General features: G+C 37.2%; 1 long non-coding RNA gene across 1 annotated transcript in view; it reads right to left on the reverse strand.

Moving 5' to 3' along the window:
* Nucleotides 1-16914: 16914 nt before the first annotated feature.
* The window catches only part of LOC138049504 (uncharacterized), a 6870-nt gene continuing 6284 nt past the window's right edge, over nt 16915-17500 (reverse strand). The window contains exon 3 of the long non-coding RNA XR_011132393.1: nt 16915-16932. This is a non-coding gene — a long non-coding RNA (uncharacterized lncRNA). The remainder of the gene's footprint in view (nt 16933-17500) is intronic.

Raw genomic sequence — 17500 nt, forward strand, 5'->3', positions numbered from 1 at the left:
CATGTATAACCATGTATGTCCATGTATACCCATATATATATTCATGTGTACCCATGTATATCCATGTATAACCATGCATTTCCATGTATACCCATATATTTTCATGTATACCCATGTATGCCAATGTATACCCATGAATATCCATGTATAACCATGTATGTCCATGTATACCCATATATATTCATGTATACCCATGCATTTCCATGTATACCCATATATTTTCATGTATACCCATGTATGTCCATGTATACCCATGTATATCCATGTATAACCATGTATGTCCATGTATAGCCATATATATCCATGTATAACCATGTATTTCCATGTATAACCATGTATTTCCATGTATACCCATATATATTTATGTATACCTATGTATAGCCATGTATACCCATGTATATCCATGTATAACCATGTATGTCCATGTATACCCATGTATATCCATGTATAACCATGTATGTCCATGTATACCCATATATATTCATGTATACTCATGTATATCCATGTATACCCATGCTGTCCATGTATACCCATGTGTATCCATGTATAACCATGTATGTCCATGTATACCCATATATATTCATGTATACCCATGTATACCCATGTATGTCCATGTATACCCATGTGTATCCATGTATAACCATGTATGTCCATGTATACCCATGTATGTCCATGTATACCCATCTACATCCATGTATAACCATGTATAGCCATGTATATTTATGTATATCCATGTATGCCCATGTATGTTTATGTATACCCATATATATCCATGTATAACCATGTATAGCCATGTATACCCATGTATCTCTATGTGTACCCATGTAAATCTATGTATAACCTTGTATATCCATGTATACCCATGTATGTTCATGTATACCCATGTATATCCATGTATAACCATGTTATTGTATGTCCATGTATACCCATGTATATCCATGTATAACCATGTATGTCCATGTATACCCATATATATTCATGTATACTCATGTATATCCATGTATACCCATGATGTCCATGTATACCCATGTGTATCCATGTATAACCATGTATGTCCATGTATACCCATATATATTCATGTATACCCATGTATACCCATGTATGTCCATGTATACCCATGTGTATCCATGTATAACCATGTATGTCCATGTATACCCATGTATGTCCATGTATACCCATCTACATCCATGTATAACCATGTATAGCCATGTATATTTATGTATATCCATGTATGCCCATGTATGTTTATGTATACCCATATATATCCATGTATAACCATGTATAGCCATGTATACCCATGTATCTCTATGTGTACCCATGTAAATCTATGTATAACCTTGTATATCCATGTATACCCATGTATGTTCATGTATACCCATGTATATCCATGTATAACCATGTTATTGTATGTCCATGTATACCCATTTATGTCCATGTATACCCATATATATTCATGTATACCCATGTATAGCCATGTATACCCATATATATCCATGTATAGCCATGTGTAGCCATGTATATCCATGTATATCCATGTACAGCAATGTATTTCCATGTATATTCATGTATATCCATGTACAGCCATGTATATCTATGTATACCCATATATCTCTATGTATACCCATGTATATCCATGTATAACCGTGTATATCCATGTATACCCATGTATATCCATGTATAACCATGTATGTCCATGTATACCCATATATATTCATGTATACCCATGTATATCCATGCATACCCATATATTCATGAATACCCATGTAAATCCATGTATACCCATATATATATTCATGTGTACCCATGTATATCCATGTATAACCATGCATTTCCATGTATACCCATATATTTTCATGTATACCCATGTATGCCCATGTATACCCATGAATATCCATGTATAACCATGTATGTCCATGTATACCCATATATATTCATGTATACCCATGCATTTCCATGTATACCCATATATTTTCATGTATACCCATGTATGTCCATGTATACCCATGTATATGCATGTATAACCATGTATGTCCATGTATACCCATATATATTCATGTATACTCATGTATATCCATGTATACCCATGATGTCCATGTATACCCATGTGTATCTATGTATAACCATGTATGTCCATGTATACCCATATATATTCATGTATACCCATGTATACCCATGTATGTCCATGTATACCCATGTGTATCCATGTATAACCATGTATGTCCATGTATACCCATGTATGTCCATGTATACCCATCTACATCCATGTATAACCATGTATAGCCATGTATATTTATGTATATCCATGTATGCCTATGTATGTTTATGTATACCCATATATATCCATGTATAACCATGTATAGCCATGTATACCCATGTATCTCTATGTGTACCCATGTAAATCTATGTATAACCTTGTATATCCATGTATACCCATGTATGTTCATGTATACCCATGTATATCCATGTATAACCATGTTATTGTATGTCCATGTATACCCATTTATGTCCATGTATACCCATATATATTCATGTATACCCATGTATAGCCATGTATACCCATATATATCCATGTATAGCCATGTGTAGCCATGTATATCCATGTACAGCAATGTATTTCCATGTATATTCATGTATATCCATGTACAGCCATGTATATCTATGTATACCCATATATCTCTATGTATACCCATGTATATCCATGTATAACCGTGTATATCCATGTATACCCATGTATACTCATGTATACCCGTGTATATTCATGTATTATCATGTATATCCATGTACAGCCATTTATACCCATGTATATCCATGTACAGCCATGTATCTCCATGTATATCCATGTACACCCGTGTATATCCATGTATATCTATGTAAACCCATGTATTATCGTGTATATCCATGTACAGCCATGTATATCCATGTATACCCGTGCATATCTACATACAGGCATGTATATCCATGTACAACCATGTATATCCATGTATGCCCATGCATATCCATGTATACCCGTGTATATTCATGTATTATCATGTATATCCATGTATTTCGATGTAAAGGCATTTATCTCCATGTATACCTATGCATATGACTGCACAGCCATGTATATCCATGTATGCCTATGTGTATCCATGTATACGAATGTATACTCATGTATGCCCATCTACAGCCATGTATGTCCATGTGTATCCATGTACAGCCATGTATATCCATGTACACCCGTGTATATCCATGAATATCCATATACAGACATGTATGTTCATGTATGCCTATGTATACCCATGTATTATAATGTATATCCAAGTACAGCCATGTATATCCATGTATACCCAGCCAACAAAGGAGACTAATGTCACGCATGCGCATCATCAATGGCAAATTCAATTTTATTTGCATTGTGATTGGTTGAAAACCTTCGAGACATTCTTAGAACCCGGGAAGAAAAGATGTCGACGCTGTCGCTAGTTGTAGTTTTTATTGCATTCACTTTCAATGCTATCTATGCGCTTGTGGTACAAATACCGAAAGAAGATGGACAAAAGCTAGAAAGACCTCGGCAATTCCTTCTACTTGGGAAAGTCCTTTATCTCGGATGAAACGAAACATGCTTAGATCGGCTGTTTTAGAATGATGCGGTGTGCTCAGACTAGTCAAAGGATTGCGCGAAGTTGGAAAAATCTTACCTTATTCGCAACGCGTATGGTCATGATTGAATGTGCAAATCACAATATTGAATAATGTTACGTATTAAAGTAACTGGAACCGGCATTAAAATTTTCCGCTGTGGTTTTTTCACGTGGATACCCGCGCTTGAAGTGAATGCAAAACAAATTTGCCAGGTTGACGGGGTTTGCTTATGGCGCGTCAGTGGTAAATGAGCTGGTAATCCGTTCAAAGGATGTCACAGCTTAAAATTTATCAATGAATGGAGTTAAGGTAAGTAACAGAAAAACATGACAGAAGAATTTCGTTTGTTCTCTCTTTGACGCGAATACATCCTATCCGGACGAAAGAGTCATTTTGCAAAATGTCAATCGGTTTACAGCTTTTTCTGTTTAAACCGAACTCGGTCATTAAGAGTACAGGACTTTTGTCTCCGACGTTCGTCCACGAAAAGCCGTCAACAGGTGATATTTTGTGAGCCAAAGATAAGGTTTGACTAGAGATACTCTCGGTAAAAGTGGCACAGCGAATACTGAACCCCGACGTTTCGACTTCTTCGTTTACCAAAGTGCTTTTCTTTGTCGACGAAACAGTGCTTGTTTTTTCCACCATCAAGTGTTATTTTCTCTGGACTAAGACATCAAAAGTCTCTGTATTGTTAATGTGTGATTTTCATACCTTCTGGACATTTTTTTGTCTTTTCTCCTCTTGAAATGTGAACTACAACCGTGTATATTTGACGCGCAACTGAAATTTTCTTACCCCAAATGAGACAATGGCGTCAGTGTTCACGTTACTTTCGGTCAAATCTCAGCAAATGTCTTGGTCCAGCGATCGCCATTAGTATGGAAAGCACATATTTGTGAAGAATCGAACTGCTTTGAAAGTTTTCCTTCAAAAGTGGCAGGGCGCACGAAAATGCCCTGTGAAAGTAAACCTAATTTCCATCGAAACTTGGCACTTTGAGATGCGATGATTCAACTCTATCCAGTTGCAATGCATTCTTAAATGCAATGTACTGCAAGTAAGACTCTTGCTTTTATTGCAACAAATAGTAGTCCCAGCTATTAAAAATTATACTTAATTACAAAAAAATGTTTAGTTAGTGTAGTTATATTTACAAATAAAATGCCTGCTTACCACAACTTTGCACTGCACTTTTCGATTTGATAAATGTCTTACTTTAAATTTGAGGGAAACTGTAGTAATTGAAATTTTAAAGATATTTACAAACTTTATAGTAAAATTTACACGACAAGTAATTATTGTAAAATATAATTTTATTCATGATGATTTACATGATAAGTAATTATACATTATATTTGTAAATGTATATTTTAAAATTTTCATTCCCTTGTGTGGCTGCCTTGCATGGGTGTGTGTGTCACTATTTGCATCTTTCTGCTTTTGGAATCCCATTTCATAAATAATACAAATATAACAATTCCTTAAACTTTGTATGGTGAATTATTTTACCTTTGTCTGCACATTCAAGTTTTATGAGACATGTGACTGTGCAAGGAATGGCAGCAAAAATAAACAAAAACCAGGTCAATTAAACTTTTTGACACACAAAACAGCCATAATATTCAGGTATACCTTCTCTTCAATTTGTTCTGCAAGTTTTTTGCAGTTACTATAAATTGCCATACACCAAGAATGAAGTAAAAAAAAAAATTTAATGTTGGAACACAAAATGGTGTGTGATGTTCCATCATCCTAAATCAATGTATATTAATTACTTAACACTGTTGGAATCAATATTAAAATAAATTTTATTGGGACACATTAGTTATTAAATACTGGCTCAATTACTGATACGGTAATATTATTGATGTACTATATTTAAAAATCCCCTTTCACCCCTAAACCGGCCATACTTAGTATTTAACTCATCAATAGGGAACCCCCAGGGGTCAATGGGTTAATTAATAGACTAAAAACATTTAAGACTGCAATGGCTGCACATTTTGTACATTTTCATCCTGGTTTAGGTAAATTTACATTATTCTCTGCAGTGAGATAGTAACTTACCACAAAAGTGAGCAATGAATATGAATGAGCATGAAATGCTCACATCAAAATTAATAAGTAGTTAATATTGTGTCAGAGTTCTATCACAAAGTCTGCTTTGCCTTTAATTGCCCTTTTAGTTTTAAACATTGCACAGAAGACAAGACCTGCTTTATGTATTTCCAGACATCCCAATTTTAATTGCACATTTAATGTGGGTGTAATTTACATCTACAAATGGTCAAGTGAAATTTTTACCTCCCTAAAGAGAACTCATTCAGAAAATTTCATTTCAGTACAACCTACAAGTCTGATGGCAGTGACCACATCATTCCTCACTAATGTATAGATTTCCTAAGAACATCAACATCGCTTTTGCGGAATTCGCTGGTAGCATAAATGATGAAAACAATGAATAATTACTATGGCTAGACTTAATGGAGTTACCATAGATCAAGGACAGAATTATCCAATAAAGTAATAAACTGGAGCTTCATTATTGACTCATTGTAGCATATATTATCAAGCATGCCTTCATGATCAGTTGATGTATCTAAGAATAATGTTTTGGTTCCGTTAAATGAAAGTTTTTGAAACGTTTAAGGTAGTGTATCTTGAGAGTGTTTGCACATGAGATAAATGCAGTGAACCGGGTTGGCCTCAGACACATACACAAAATAGAGGTGGCGCGGCAGGTATTAAATTTCTGTCGACATATCTGTTGAGATAAGATGTTCTTTCAAAGGACTGAGGACATCTCATAACTCTAAACGATCAATGCAAGAAAGTGAATGAAGTGACGTACTTCCTTCCAGTGCTGCGTTCAAGTTGGATAAATCGAAGCCTGCGAGCTCGAGGGATATATTTCGCAACCACGTTAGATAGTACTCCCTTCCCAACAAAGGAATCTGGTCTTTGCTCGGGTCTTTTCGCACTTCACTTTTCGCACTTCACTTCATGTATATCCATGTACAGCCATGTATATCTATGTATACCCATATATCTCTATGTATACCCATGTATATCCATGTATAACCGTGTATATCCATGTATACCCATGTATACTCATGTATACCCGTGTATATTCATGTATTATCATGTATATCCATGTACAGCCATTTATACCCATGTATATCCATGTACAGCCATGTATCTCCATGTATATCCATGTACACCCGTGTATATCCATGTATATCTATGTAAACCCATGTATTATCGTGTATATCCATGTACAGCCATGTATATCCATGTATACCCGTGCATATCTACATACAGGCATGTATATCCATGTACAACCATGTATATCCATGTATGCCCATGCATATCCATGTATACCCGTGTATATTCATGTATTATCATGTATATCCATGTATTTCGATGTAAAGGCATTTATCTCCATGTATACCTATGCATATGACTGCACAGCCATGTATATCCATGTATGCCTATGTGTATCCATGTATACGAATGTATACTCATGTATGCCCATCTACAGCCATGTATGTCCATGTGTATCCATGTACAGCCATGTATATCCATGTACACCCGTGTATATCCATGAATATCCATATACAGACATGTATGTTCATGTATGCCTATGTATACCCATGTATTATAATGTATATCCAAGTACAGCCATGTATATCCATGTATACCCAGCCAACAAAGGAGACTAATGTCACGCATGCGCATCATCAATGGCAAATTCAATTTTATTTGCATTGTGATTGGTTGAAAACCTTCGAGACATTCTTAGAACCCGGAAGAAAAGATGTCGACGCTGTCGCTAGTTGTAGTTTTTATTGCATTCACTTTCAATGCTATCTATGCGCTTGTGGTACAAATACCGAAAGAAGATGGACAAAAGCTAGAAAGACCTCGGCAATTCCTTCTACTTGGGAAAGTCCTTTATCTCGGATGAAACGAAACATGCTTAGATCGGCTGTTTTAGAATGATGCGGTGTGCTCAGACTAGTCAAAGGATTGCGCGAAGTTGGAAAAATCTTACCTTATTCGCAACGCGTATGGTCATGATTGAATGTGCAAATCACAATATTGAATAATGTTACGTATTAAAGTAACTGGAACCGGCATTAAAATTTTCCGCTGTGGTTTTTTCACGTGGATACCCGCGCTTGAAGTGAATGCAAAACAAATTTGCCAGGTTGACGGGGTTTGCTTATGGCGCGTCAGTGGTAAATGAGCTGGTAATCCGTTCAAAGGATGTCACAGCTTAAAATTTATCAATGAATGGAGTTAAGGTAAGTAACAGAAAAACATGACAGAAGAATTTCGTTTGTTCTCTCTTTGACGCGAATACATCCTATCCGGACGAAAGAGTCATTTTGCAAAATGTCAATCGGTTTACAGCTTTTTCTGTTTAAACCGAACTCGGTCATTAAGAGTACAGGACTTTTGTCTCCGACGTTCGTCCACGAAAAGCCGTCAACAGGTGATATTTTGTGAGCCAAAGATAAGGTTTGACTAGAGATACTCTCGGTAAAAGTGGCACAGCGAATACTGAACCCCGACGTTTCGACTTCTTCGTTTACCAAAGTGCTTTTCTTTGTCGACGAAACAGTGCTTGTTTTTTCCACCATCAAGTGTTATTTTCTCTGGACTAAGACATCAAAAGTCTCTGTATTGTTAATGTGTGATTTTCATACCTTCTGGACATTTTTTTGTCTTTTCTCCTCTTGAAATGTGAACTACAACCGTGTATATTTGACGCGCAACTGAAATTTTCTTACCCCAAATGAGACAATGGCGTCAGTGTTCACGTTACTTTCGGTCAAATCTCAGCAAATGTCTTGGTCCAGCGATCGCCATTAGTATGGAAAGCACATATTTGTGAAGAATCGAACTGCTTTGAAAGTTTTCCTTCAAAAGTGGCAGGGCGCACGAAAATGCCCTGTGAAAGTAAACCTAATTTCCATCGAAACTTGGCACTTTGAGATGCGATGATTCAACTCTATCCAGTTGCAATGCATTCTTAAATGCAATGTACTGCAAGTAAGACTCTTGCTTTTATTGCAACAAATAGTAGTCCCAGCTATTAAAAATTATACTTAATTACAAAAAAATGTTTAGTTAGTGTAGTTATATTTACAAATAAAAATGCCTGCTTACCACAACTTTGCACTGCACTTTTCGATTTGATAAATGTCTTACTTTAAATTTGAGGGAAACTGTAGTAATTGAAATTTTAAAGATATTTACAAACTTTATAGTAAAATTTACACGACAAGTAATTATTGTAAAATATAATTTTATTCATGATGATTTACATGATAAGTAATTATACATTATATTTGTAAATGTATATTTTAAAATTTTCATTCCCTTGTGTGGCTGCCTTGCATGGGTGTGTGTGTCACTATTTGCATCTTTCTGCTTTTGGAATCCCATTTCATAAATAATACAAATATAACAATTCCTTAAACTTTGTATGGTGAATTATTTTACCTTTGTCTGCACATTCAAGTTTTATGAGACATGTGACTGTGCAAGGAATGGCAGCAAAAATAAACAAAAACCAGGTCAATTAAACTTTTTGACACACAAAACAGCCATAATATTCAGGTATACCTTCTCTTCAATTTGTTCTGCAAGTTTTTTGCAGTTACTATAAATTGCCATACACCAAGAATGAAGTAAAAAAAAAAATTTAATGTTGGAACACAAAATGGTGTGTGATGTTCCATCATCCTAAATCAATGTATATTAATTACTTAACACTGTTGGAATCAATATTAAAATAAATTTTATTGGGACACATTAGTTATTAAATACTGGCTCAATTACTGATACGGTAATATTATTGATGTACTATATTTAAAAATCCCCTTTCACCCCTAAACCGGCCATACTTAGTATTTAACTCATCAATAGGGAACCCCCAGGGGTCAATGGGTTAATTAATAGACTAAAAACATTTAAGACTGCAATGGCTGCACATTTTGTACATTTTCATCCTGGTTTAGGTAAATTTACATTATTCTCTGCAGTGAGATAGTAACTTACCACAAAAGTGAGCAATGAATATGAATGAGCATGAAATGCTCACATCAAAATTAATAAGTAGTTAATATTGTGTCAGAGTTCTATCACAAAGTCTGCTTTGCCTTTAATTGCCCTTTTAGTTTTAAACATTGCACAGAAGACAAGACCTGCTTTATGTATTTCCAGACATCCCAATTTTAATTGCACATTTAATGTGGGTGTAATTTACATCTACAAATGGTCAAGTGAAATTTTTACCTCCCTAAAGAGAACTCATTCAGAAAATTTCATTTCAGTACAACCTACAAGTCTGATGGCAGTGACCACATCATTCCTCACTAATGTATAGATTTCCTAAGAACATCAACATCGCTTTTGCGGAATTCGCTGGTAGCATAAATGATGAAAACAATGAATAATTACTATGGCTAGACTTAATGGAGTTACCATAGATCAAGGACAGAATTATCCAATAAAGTAATAAACTGGAGCTTCATTATTGACTCATTGTAGCATATATTATCAAGCATGCCTTCATGATCAGTTGATGTATCTAAGAATAATGTTTTGGTTCCGTTAAATGAAAGTTTTTGAAACGTTTAAGGTAGTGTATCTTGAGAGTGTTTGCACATGAGATAAATGCAGTGAACCGGGTTGGCCTCAGACACATACACAAAATAGAGGTGGCGCGGCAGGTATTAAATTTCTGTCGACATATCTGTTGAGATAAGATGTTCTTTCAAAGGACTGAGGACATCTCATAACTCTAAACGATCAATGCAAGAAAGTGAATGAAGTGACGTACTTCCTTCCAGTGCTGCGTTCAAGTTGGATAAATCGAAGCCTGCGAGCTCGAGGGATATATTTCGCAACCACGTTAGATAGTACTCCCTTCCCAACAAAGGAATCTGGTCTTTGCTCGGGTCTTTTCGCACTTTGAGCATTTGTTCCGATGCATTCACTTAAATGGAGAAATAAAGCTAAAAAGTATAAAAGCTGACTGGAAGCAACTTGCTTCCCCGAGCAGACTAAAAGGGCTGCTTGCAAAAAGCGTAACGAAAGAAAACTTTCCACCGACTAAAATGCCCCTTGCAGAATCTTTCCCTGTCACTTAAAGTTTAAATGACCACCTTCAACTGGCAGAAGCTATATAGAACGATCATAGAAGCACAGGTTCAAATCACCGCTTCGAAAGCCATCTTTGTTTACATCACAGCGCGCGGTTGGAAAACTGGATACTACAATTTTCAACAGCCAATCAGACAAAAGTCTCCTTTGTTTGTTCAGCCATGTATATCCATGTATATCCATGTACAGCCATGTATATCCATGTATATCCATGCACACCCGTGTATATCCATGAATATCCATATACAGCCATGTATGTCCATGTACACCTATGTATACCCACATATTATCGTGTATATCCATGTACAGCCATGTATATCCATGTATACCCATGCATTTCTATGTATACTCATGTATAACCATGTATGCCCATGTACAGCCATGTATATCCAAGTATATCCATGTACAGCCATGTATTTCCATGTATACGAATGTATATCCATGTATGCCCATGTACAGCCATGTATATCCATGAATATCCATATACAGCCATCTATGTCCATGTATACCTATGGATACCCATATATTATCGTGTATATCCATGTACAGCCATGTATATCCATGTATACCCGTGTATATCCACATACAGGCATGTATATCCATGTACAACCATGTATATCCATATATGCCCATGGATATCCATGTATACCCGTGTTTATTCATGTATTATCATGTATATCCATGTACAGCCATGTATATCCATGTATTTCCATGTAAAGGCATGTATATCCATGTACAGCCATGTATATCCATGTATACCCATGTCTATCCATGTACATCCATGTATAACCATGTACAGCTCTGTATATCCATGTACAGGCATTTTTATCGGTGTACATCCATGTATATCCATGTACAGCCATGTACACTCATATATGCCTATGTATATCCATGTATACCCATGTATATCCTTTTCTGTCCATGTACAGCCACGTATATCCTTGTACAGCCATGTATATCTATGCATGCTTATGTATACCATGTATATTCATGTAAAGCCTTAAGCCATTTATACCCATGGATACCCATTTGTATTCATACACACCCATGCGCGCTCATCCCTACGCAATTGCTAAAATTGCGTTCATAACTGCGAGTATCATAGTTTCACTTGATTTCACATCCGCAGTTCACCATATTTCATATATCATTTCATAGTCAAGAACTGTTTGCATAAGAATGATGTGGTAGCCTTTGAGATCCACGAAGTCGTCATGGTCGGTCGGTGGGGCAATTACAAGAATATGGGTACCGTCCATCGTATCAGCACACATTGGAAATCCCCATCTGTCTTTGCAAATGCGCATGACTTCTTTAAAATATTCTCCTTTAGGTAACGTGATAAACCGCGACAATTGCAGCACACACTTTAACACAAGTGCAAACAAAAGGTGGAGATACACCAAACAAATTTGCAATCGTGCGCTATTCTGCTGATGATGCTAAGTACGACAGCAGAATTAGCAATCGCAGCTTTGGAGACACGGCTCGATCAACGCATTCTCGTATCTCATTTTTGTTTGTTTCCAGATTTATTCCTTGTGCTTTGCTGCATTGAGAGAAGATTCTACTCTTGCTCATTCTCGAGCTTTTGCTGGTATATTTTGTTGTTTTTCAGACGGCGTGATAAATACATCTTATTCGATGGTTTAACATATAATACGCGCGGATATTTTGAGAGTTGCAAAGCATTTTGCGAGCAGTGAGCAAAATGTCCGGGAGTATTAGCCCATCCTCCATTTTACTGGGTTGCCAAACCCAGTCGGAAAATGGGTAGATTTCCGTTTTATTTTTTTTAGTATTTTTTTCCGTGTCGGTAAAAGTCTTGCCTGTCATTCCCCTGCTAAGTGATGTCTTTGTGCATAGAGTCTTCTGTGCGTATTTTGTTAGGTTTGAGGGGGCTGGGGTAATGCGCAGCTTGCCCTGCACAATTAACCTGTAATGGCGTCGGAAGTCATTGTAACGCGAATGGAGTTTTAGTACATCTTTAAAGAAAATATACCCATATGGAACTCAAGAATGGAACGTCAAGACAGGCGGTGAAACATAAAGATCTGGAATCTTAAAAGCGACGAGTAATGGACTTCGACAGCGTGAATCTTTCGCCCGTCGAGCCGAAATCAAAATGAGCTGTACTTTTAATATTTCGCCAAGGTGGTGTTACGTACAACACTGAATTTCTCTGGTATCTTACGGGTGCAACAAAGACAGAGAAGGAATCGAACACCACAAGTAGATCTGTGATCTCTGTTGTGTCTCACAGTGTTTACTGAAGTCGCATCTATTTAAAGTTTGCCCGTTTGTCTGGCAAGTAACATTCATTTTGTACTCAACTCTGCGAAGGTTAAAAAAAACTGGAAATGTGACAGTGAAAAATTATTTGGATGAAAGCTTGTTGTCTCTTTTGTGCTTTATTATGTACGGTCAAGGTTCTTTCGAAAAGGGTTTGATGTGAACTGTCAGAAATTTATTTAATTGCATATGCTTTGTGATTGTGTGTTTCGCCACAGGCGGCCCAGAGTCGGAAGGTAAACAATTATAAGGATTTGTATGGGAATCTTGATAACAGACTGAAAAGATATTTACCCGCAAAAGTTCTCAATAAAAAAGCCGTACTTTATTGTCATGGTGAATTTCTTGCTTTTTGTGTGGTTTTTTGCCTGATTGGATGCGATTTAAGCGACTTCTCAAATTCCCCAGTCGTCACTCTTCCCTAAATAAAGAAAGGCTGGCAACTCATTTCTAACTTACCTCAGATCTCGCCGAAAAAATTCACACTTCTCCGGCATCAGTCACGCTCAAACTCCGGCGATGGCTACACGGATAAATTTACTTCCCCTTGGCCAAGTTTCAAGGTCCAGCGAGTACCCATTGCTGAGAAACTGCGAAAAATATTCAAATTTTCAAACTCCTTCGAGGCTCGCTAACAACCAATTTTGACACGGCTGGTCAACGGTTCACCGAGCCTCCATACGGTGAGCGCAAACCTACGCAAGTGTACCCATAGTTGGGCAGAGCAAAACAAATCCCAGGCTCGTCCCCAAATACCTGCCTGGGGTCATGTTCGAGTTTCTAAATCGGCGAACGATATTAAAAGTTCCACACTGAAACCTTAAACACAGCTCCCATCGCTTTGGTTGCCCCACCGCATGTTATAAATCCGGATTTTCATCGAACTCCGTACGTACTGAAGCTGTTTGAAGCCTCGCGTGTGCAAAAATCACCTCGTCCGATGACACTCGACACCACGGCTGTTTTTTTGTTGTTGTTGGAAAATGTATAGTTTTGTTAAGTGAATTGCTTTGAGCCAAAGAAATCACGGCACGGTAATTTCTACTGTCCAAAAAACAGACAAGCGACATTGTAACTCGGATACCTTTCAGGTATTCCGAGTAATAATTGTTGGTTTTCGATCGATATCGCTTGATGCACCGGTGTGAGAAATAATTTTGAACATTTCAACGCAACTGGAAGCGCAAAAACAAAGCACAGATGATTTCAACGATGGCATTTTCCCCGGACTCTCAACAGAAAAATGTGTCCAAAAGGCTGAAAAGGTGCAGCGACCTTTTCATATGAATTTCTTCTGCAGTCATGATAATGTGAGTTGTTGACGTGACGGATGAAACACAGGATTGTGTTTCATACACTAGCAAATACATTCGACTGCGTTTCAAACTCCATCCAAACAGCTTCAGTACTTACGGAGTTCGATGAAAATCCGGAATTATAACATGCGGTGGGGCAACCAAAGCGATGGGAGCTGTGTTTAAGGTTTCAGTGTGGAACTTTTAATATCGTTCGCCGATTTAGAAACTCGAACATGACCCCAGGCAGGTATTTGGGGACGAGCCTGGGATTTGTTTTGCTCTGCCCAACTATGGGTACACTTGCGTAGGTTTGCGCTCACCGTATGGAGGCTCGGTGAACCGTTGACCAGCCGTGTCAAAATTGGTTGTTAGCGAGCCTCGAAGGAGTTTGAAAATTTGAATATTTTTCGCAGTTTCTCAGCAATGGGTACTCGCTGGACCTTGAAACTTGGCCAAGGGGAAGTAAATTTATCCGTGTAGCCATCGCCGGAGTTTGAGCGTGACTGATGCCGGAGAAGTGTGAATTTTTTCGGCGAGATCTGAGGTAAGTTAGAAATGAGTTGCCAGCCTTTCTTTATTTAGGGAAGAGTGACGACTGGGGAATTTGAGAAGTCGCTTAAATCGCATCCAATCAGGCAAAAAACCACACAAAAAGCAAGAAATTCACCATGACAATAAAGTACGGCTTTTTTATTGAGAACTTTTGCGGGTAAATATCTTTTTCAGTCTGTTATCAAGATTCCCATACAAATCCTTATAATTGTTTACCTTCCGACTCTGGGCCGCCTGTGACGCAACTGAAATAGGAAGGGTTTCTTGCCTCTTATAGCAAATATGTTGCTTGTTTCGATAAATGTTTCGCTGGAAAATATTTCTGTGAAATTTCCAGCTTTTGTAAATTTATCATGTTGTGTAATTTTCGAGCTTAGTAAATTTGCATACATGTGTTGAAATGTGATACGGGGAGAATTTTTGTGGTAGCGCATAAGTCACGAAAATAAACAGGTCTGTTGGAAGCGTGCTTGAGTTTCAACAAAAAGACCCTCAAAGTCGGCAAAAGATTGTGACGCTGATGAATAATAAAGTAGCCGCTATTACCAAAACGATGGAATTACCTGGTGATAAATAACCTTGTCTTGGAGAGTAAATTTTTGATTTTCCAAAAACAATGGTCAACCTCTGAGAGTTGGGCGATTGTGATCTTTGTGTTGAATTCGCACATTTCTTGTCAAAATTTATAACAATTGAAAGAAAAAGAAAACTAACAAAAACAAAAACCCGGTATCTAAGCATCATTTAACACAGATGCTTCACTGTTTCGCGAGTAAAAATGCCACGGCAACTTGATCGCTGCGCCCGCTGAATTCGATGTGCAATTTACTCGGTGCAGCCAAAAAAACAATTACAACAACACAACTAAAATCTCCCAAAATGTTTTTCTCTGATGGTAACTTTTTATATTCGTGGTTCAAAATTAATGTTGTTTTCATGTCGTAAATAGGCCACTTGCACTAAGAGGTCACGTGACCAATGCTTCCCTTAAACAGTGAGTTGTAATCTTGCTGTTGCCAAAAATTGACAGAACACATAAAAATTATCTTACACGCGAAATTTGAGAGGAAACGCATTTAAGTGAGATATTTTATGGTACTTTGATTTTTCAACAAAGTAGCATGATTTGTCTTGGCCGCCATGTTGGAGGGCATACTCTTGCCCTCCAACATGGCGGCCAAAACTACTTTTGCTTATATCTTGTTAAATGTTTAATAGTTGAGTTCAGGTGTGCCATAAACGTTACCACATCATCTTTTCAACATTTTCCTTGAAGTTCAAGAGCAAAATTTGTGTCAGAAAGCGGTAATTCATAATTTTAAAAAAATCAAGTTTTGGTCACGTGACCAGTTACGGACTTTCTCATTTTAAGCAAATGGTGCGGGTTTGAAAAACCAAATCACTATTATTTTGTTTAAGAGATGACCCACTAATAGTGTTTCGAAGGCAAAATCATGTAACTTTCATCTTCTTAAAAACGATGTCGCATGACCTCTTGGTGCAAGTGGCCTATTTTGTTACCGATGGCAAAATATTTTACTCTCGATCGACAGTCCTGAAACTTCCTTCTGCTCTTCTTAAAAACTGTGTATCCATATTTATTTACTTTTACATCAATAATTGTTTTGCATAAAGCAAGCTAACAAAATCTGTATCTTGCTTGGTTCGCATTTGATAGCATTAAAATATAATTTTCGGTCCTATGCCTCTGTTACTGAGTGATATATTTCTTAGGTCGCCCATCCAGTTACTAACCCTGCCGGATAGGGATAAACTTCACCTTTCAAGTTTTGTTTACAAAGCTGTGAGATGCTGTCAGTGCACGCTTACACTTGTGATAGAAAGAAGTTGCATGATCAACAAGTCAGCCCAGAAGCCAATGTTTCTCGATTCCCTTTTATTTTCTTCAATCTCTCTGGGTTCAGTACTTTGCTAGTAACCACATGTCTTCTCAATGGGCTATTTATCTAAGACTTCTCCCATGGCGCTACAATGATAGACAATACCAAAACAATATCGTGTACTGTTAGACATACATATTACGCAAAGACAACTGTCAATATGTCATTCCAGAAGACAATGTTTTTCACTTCCCATTTATTTTCTTCAATCTTTCTGGGTTCAGTACTTTGCTAGTAACCACATGTCTTCTCAGGCTATTTACCCAAGACTTATATGATAGGCAAAACCAAAACAATAGAGCAGTTTTCAATCTAGTGTCGTAAAACCAAAACCAAAGTAATTACTTTGGCCAATCAAAACGGACGGAGACAATCCAGTAAACCAATGAAAACTCGAAGTAATTACACATAGCCGACACAAAGCGCGGGAAAATTTGCACGCGCGAGCCACGATTGGTTTTGGTTTCACTTCTGATTGGTTGAAAAAATGGCGCGAGAAGTTTGAACCAATCACTGAGTGAAGTAATCATAAACCAAAGTAATTCACTAATTACTTTCAACACTCAATTGAAAACCGCTCTATCGTGCACTGTTAGAGCTACATATTACGCAAGGACAACTTGAATATCCTGGAAGAAAACACACAGCTCCGTT

Source organism: Montipora capricornis, chromosome 5 (genome assembly GCF_036669925.1).
Source record: "Montipora capricornis isolate CH-2021 chromosome 5, ASM3666992v2, whole genome shotgun sequence".
NCBI lineage: Eukaryota > Metazoa > Cnidaria > Anthozoa > Scleractinia > Acroporidae > Montipora > Montipora capricornis.